This window comes from Cnephaeus nilssonii, assembly GCF_951640355.1.
Source record: "Cnephaeus nilssonii genome assembly, chromosome: 17".
Lineage (NCBI taxonomy): Eukaryota > Metazoa > Chordata > Mammalia > Chiroptera > Vespertilionidae > Cnephaeus > Cnephaeus nilssonii.
The window spans coordinates 26,521,889-26,527,888 of NC_137088.1; positions in this window are offsets into that span (position 1 = coordinate 26,521,889).

Sequence of the window (6,000 nt, forward strand, 5' to 3'; positions counted from 1 at the left end):
ATACAAAATATATGTTAATCAACTGTTTTTGGTGAGGCATACAGTCAACAGTAAGCTATTAGTAAAATTTTGGGGGAGTCAAAAGTTATACACATATTTTCAACTGTGTGGGACAGGCGTCCTCAAACTATGGCCCGCGGGCCACATGTGGGTGTTTTTGCCGTTTTGTTTTTTTTACTTCAAAATAAGATATGTGCAGTGTGCATAGGAATTTGTTCATAGTTTTTTTTTAAACTATAGTCCGGCCCTCCAACGGTATGAGGGACAGTTAACTGGCCCCCTGTTTAAAAAGTTTGAGGACCCCTGGTGTGGGGTGTTGGTGCCCTAACTCCTGTGTTGTTCAAGGGTCATTTGTATCTTTATTGAAGTTAAAAATGTTCCATCTTCTTCAGTCTAGTTTCTGAATCTATTTTTAAAAATAGCTTAATGTGATAAAATACACATAAGATAAACTTTGTAATCTAAACCAGTGATTTTCAACCTTTTTTTATCTCATGGCACACAAACTATAAAAATTCTGTGGTATACCAACATATATAGTCATTGCTCATCTGACAAAAAAGAGGTATAATTTTCATTAATTCACACTGGACAGCTACTGTGTTGGCTATTGTCATTTTTTTCAAGTGGTTTGTGTGTACTTAAGAGTTGAATTCTGTGTCTCACTTGTTTGTGGTCTTGTCACCTGGTCTTTTTAAATGAGAGCAAGAGAGAGGCAGCTAGTTATGCCGGAGCAGGCTTGGGCTCTGGAGTGGGGGCCAACCTGGCTGCGGTTTGTCTCTTAATGTGTGACCTTAAATGGGGGTCATAATACCTCCCTCGCAGTGGTCTCCTGTAGATCTGGGAAGTAACTTGGCAAGAGAAGAGGAAGGCCCAGATATGTTAATGAAAGTCTTAGTTGCATATGGACAGGAATTAATGCTTATGCTTACATTTTAACATTGAGAAGGTATATGGTTTATTTAACAAGGTTAACGCGGTCACTGTGTTTCCAGTTGTGCTCCAGTGGCCGTAAATGTAAAATCTAATGTCTGTGAGGAACATGTGCCTCGTTTCCTGGCCCCTGCAAGTCTGGCAGTGTCTGTGAGCAGGAAGGAGGAACCCATATCCTCAGTCATCTGATTTCAGGCCAAAGTTTATGAAGATGTGGCTTAAATTAGTGAAGGAATGAGTCATTTGTCTTCAAAAAGAAAGGTCATATGGAAGCAATTCTGCAAATATTTAGTTGCACATAAATTCATTGAGGTTACTTCAACTAGAACTTCAAGTTCAAACCCCGGTCTCACACTTTAATATCTTACAGGCCTCAGCAGAGCCCTTTGTCTCCATGTGTCTGGTTTCCTAGTGTTCCAAGACAGGATGGGGCCATTTCTTGGCTTTAAATGTAAGAGTTGGCTAGGGACTATCTTGTCAGCCTTAAAAAGATCAAGATGAGTTCAGAGTATTTATGTGCTTCTTGAGTTTAGAGCAAAAAACTTGATCAGTTGTTTCAGAGCTGGATGAAACCACATCCTTTAAGTGACTGGGACTTCCTGAAGCAGCTTAATCTGGTGGAAAACCTTTGAAATCAGGCCTTGGGGTGAAAGCACACCAGTGTGTGCCTCCAGACAGGAGAGTAGAAGCCCAAAAGGGGGCAAAAGAGAGAGAAGGAGAAAAGGTAATGAAGGAAGAAGAAAACATTGGAAAAGAATGCTGTCATTAATACACTTAAGGGTTAAACATTACATCCTCAAAAACTAACAGGATGCCACTTAAGAATACTTTTTTCCAAGAATTAAAACCAAGTCATAAATTTAAAAAAAAAAATTATGGTAGACACTGAGAGATGAAGTTGAGGAAAATTTTCCGAAGCAGAGTAACAAGAAACAGGTGGAAAAAGAGGAGACAGTTAAATGAGAGGCCTGGTCCTAGAGGCCCATTATGCAAAAAACCTAGATCCAGGAAGAGGTTCAGGTTTTGAAAAGGAGATGTTATGGACTGAATGTATGTGCCCCCCAAATCTGTGTATAGACATCCTAACCCTCAAGGTGATGGTATTAGGAGGTGTGGCCTTTGGTGGTGGTTGAATCCTCATGAATGGGATTAGTGTACTCACCAAAGGGACCCCAGAAAGCACTCTGTGAGAATACAGTGAGAAAGCAGCAATGGGAAACTGGAAACAAAGCCCTGGACAGATACTGAACCTGCTGGTACCTAGATCTTGGACTTCAGCTTCCAGAACTTTGAAAAATAAATGCTTGTTGTTTTAAGCCACTAGTTTATGTAATTTTGGTATTGCAGTCCAAGCTGCCTAAATGGGTGGAGGACACACTGAACATTTCAAAAACTTTCCCAGAAAGGAGGAGTATGCTACTGAGTGCCCAGCCCAATGGATGAAAATGAGCCCGAACAAATGCAGGTCATTGTGAAACTTTACAATATGAAAACAAGAAGTCCCAACAGCTTCCAGTTTGTGTCAGGAGGAGGGGAGAGCATTTCCTAGATAGGAACAAGAGCAGAATAACACTGGATTTCTCAACAACAGTGAAAATTAGAAGACAGAGCATGATGCCTTCAGGGTCTAAGGGAAAATGATTTCCCAGCCCAGATTCTAGGTCCAGCCAAACTACCAATTGAATGTCATTTCAAATGCACAAGGTCTCAGGTTTACCTCCCATGAATGTTTTGTAAGAAACTCCCAAGGGATGTTCTCCACTAAAGCAGGGCAGTCAAGAAAAGAAGCTGGGATTCCCCAGATAGTGATGAGACGAGATCCTAAGTGAAGACAACAGCTTGCAGCTGACTTAGAGCACAATCAGACCAGACCAGACCAGACTGGAGCAGGTCAGAAGCTCTGGAAACAAATTCTTCAAGAGGATGAAATTGGTAGACAACCTGTGTGTTTGAATATACTTAGAGGAAGGACATTGACGTACCTGAGAGAAGAGTTCGGAAGAGTCAGACAGCAAAATAATCATAGTACAGGCAGCACAATAAGGTCAAGTTCTGACTGACACGTACATAATTATGGTGCTAGTCTATATAATAAAAGCCTAAGCGACCGTTAAGGCAGAATGACCCGTCCTTGATGCGCACTGATCGCCAGGGGGCAGACGCTCAATGCAGGAGCTGCCCCCTGGTGGTCAGTGAGCTCAGCCAGAAACTGGCTCATGGCTGGCAAGCGCAGTGGCAGTGGCAGCAGCGCTAAGGAGCAGCGAGCAGTGGTAAGGAGCAAGGGGTCCCAGACTGTGAGGGAGGATGTCTGAGCCGGCAGGCGGATATCCCCTGAGGGGTCCCACACTGCGAGAGGGCGCAGGCCGAGCTGAGGGACACCCCCCTCAGTGCACGAATTTCGTGCACCAGGCCTCTAGTGTGATTATATTGAGAGAGTGAAAAATAGCGTGTGTGAGAGAGTATGTAACTTTGTGGGCGGAGAAGATGAAAGACAACATGAATTTTCTAAAATAAAAAATATGAAATAATCAACAGACGACTTGCTGGAGAGAACCCTGATACCCAAGGACCGAAATTGGAGACTGCACAGAGACTGTCAACATTTAGAACATCTGCATGATTCCCTTTCATGTAATAGCCTACTGTTGTAATTTTAATCAATTAAACGTATTGGTTATTTGAAAACAAAGGAACTCATTAAATGGCTATAACAACAATCAATGAGAAGCGGTATAACAGTATAACAAAATACAGTCAAACCTTGTTTCTCAAATGTCTTCCAGTCTCTTTCTGGGGTTTTCCAGGGTTTTGTGCCCTTTCTGGTCTTTTTACCAGATTCTCCCTTTGTGGTCACCATTTTGGCTCCTACTTTTGCCTGCCTCATAGTTTTGCTTCCTTTCTGGCTTCCACTGTGCATTCCTCAGCAGAGGAATTTTCCCCACATTGTTTACGATTGCCCCCCAGTTAATCTGGAGGAGCGGAGGACAGGTTGTTCCCTCTTGGCGGGGCAATGCTGCTGCTCCCTGGAGTTTCTGTGGAACTAGCTTCCTAGTTAATCCATCTTAGTTAGATGTTTGGCTTCCTTCTCTTTTGTTAATACTAACAAGCTGCCTTCTGTAACAGTTACACTCTGCATGTAACTTTTCTGAAGATTTGAAATGTTTTTGAAAGAGAAACGGAGATGAGCAGTGGCGTAGTTGCGTTACTTAGAAATAGATAGCCAAGCTTATTTAAGGTGTTTAAGGTTGCCTGTGGGAATGGGAAATTAGCCTGTGGGAGGGTGGGGAGGAGGAACTGCTAATGCTTTTCATCACTGACTTTAAATGGTGAGATTTGACTGTTGAACTCTGACATGTACATCTTCAATTAAAAATAAAACTTAAGTTTTAAAAAATCAATACATGTTAAGGGATTCATGGCTTTGTCCCTGATAGTGGAAAGTTCATTTAGCATCTTGGAGACAGAGACTGACTAAAAGGAATGAATTGCAGCAATTAAGCCATTTGGGGACCCTTCACTCTGAAGCCAAAAACCTGTATCATAAATTTGCAGAGGATGAGTGGGAGAGAATAATGGATGATTGCAATTTTGAATTTTATAAAGAATGCCTCCTTTTTCCATAACAAGATCGTTATTCATTCCCAACAAGCTGCGAGGACTCTGGCTTAGAAGTCAACCACATAACCTTAAGAGACTGAGATAATACTCTTCCCCTATGTGTTAGAGCCAACCTTTTGTTTCTATTTGGAAACCCTGACGGCCCTGAACAAATGCCAGTTTCCCCCCAGATAATCTTTAGGAATGGTAAACTAGGATCCCTGGTAAACTCAAAAATACTTAGCAGTGAATTCCTTGTGCTGAGTTGTTTTGGTTGGTTTGTTTTTTTAAATATAAGAAATGTACTGGAATTCACTTTTTTCCTTCCCCAGACAAAACCATGAAAGATTTAAAATCACTGTGCAACAGTTGGTTTTGGCTGGTAGCATCCATTTTTTTCCATTTCTATTATTGCCCAAGCCTTTCCCCCACTGAGTGTGACTTTGTGGGGAGGGTATCCTGGTGACTTCTCCAACTGTTAAAAAGACAGTCATGCTGTCCAATACCATAGCCACTGGCTGCAGGTGACCACTGAGTACTTAATCTGCTGCCTCCTGGATGCCCCCTACTGGGGATTGAGCCTGCATCCGGGCATGTGCCCTGACCTGGAATGGAACTATGACCTCCTGATTCATACGTCGATGCTCAACCACTGAGCCACACCGACCAGGCCTGTTAACTTTTTATAGTTCAAGTATTTCCATTTGAAAGTTCAGCTTCCAAATTAAGATGCGTTATAAATGTAAACTATACTCTGGATTTGGAGGAAAAAGTATAAAATACCTTATTGGTAATTTTTTATATTGGTTACACGTTGAAATAATATTTGGATATATTAGGTTAAATAAAATATGTTGTTAAAATTAATTCCACACACTACTTTTTTAATGTGGCACTAGAAAATTGTAAATCACCCTTGTGGCTTGCATTATATTTCTCTCCTCTCTTCCTACTCCAGAACAGGCCGGCATGGACCTGTAACCTGAGTTTGCACAACCAGATACTTCTCGAGCAGACAAGCCAAGGACAGAACCGGTGGGCAGGTCAGAGGAAGGTGAGCCCCTGAAGGGGTCGCTCTCCCTCCCTGTGTCTGGGTGAGACTCTTTAGACTCCCTTAGCTTCCAACTCCACACCCACCTAACAGAGTCCCTTTGGCTCACATTAGCCCACCTCTTCCTGGTGTTTGCAGTCAAACATCCTAACAGACCTGATTAGGATTTGGCAGGGAGTCTCCACCCTCAACCCTCATTTCACCAGAATCCCTGATACATCTTATCACCGCTGACGTCACACACCTGGGCTGGGACAGGGCAGCTGGGTCCATGCCAAGCTCCCTGGGGGTTCTGATGCTCAGCCAGGGTGGAGAAGTATGGCTTTAGGTTGTCTTGGCCGGTGAGTATAAATCACCACAATGAGAGATTATGATTTATAAAAAGAGAAATAAAAATATTGTGGCAGGATCGCAAACCC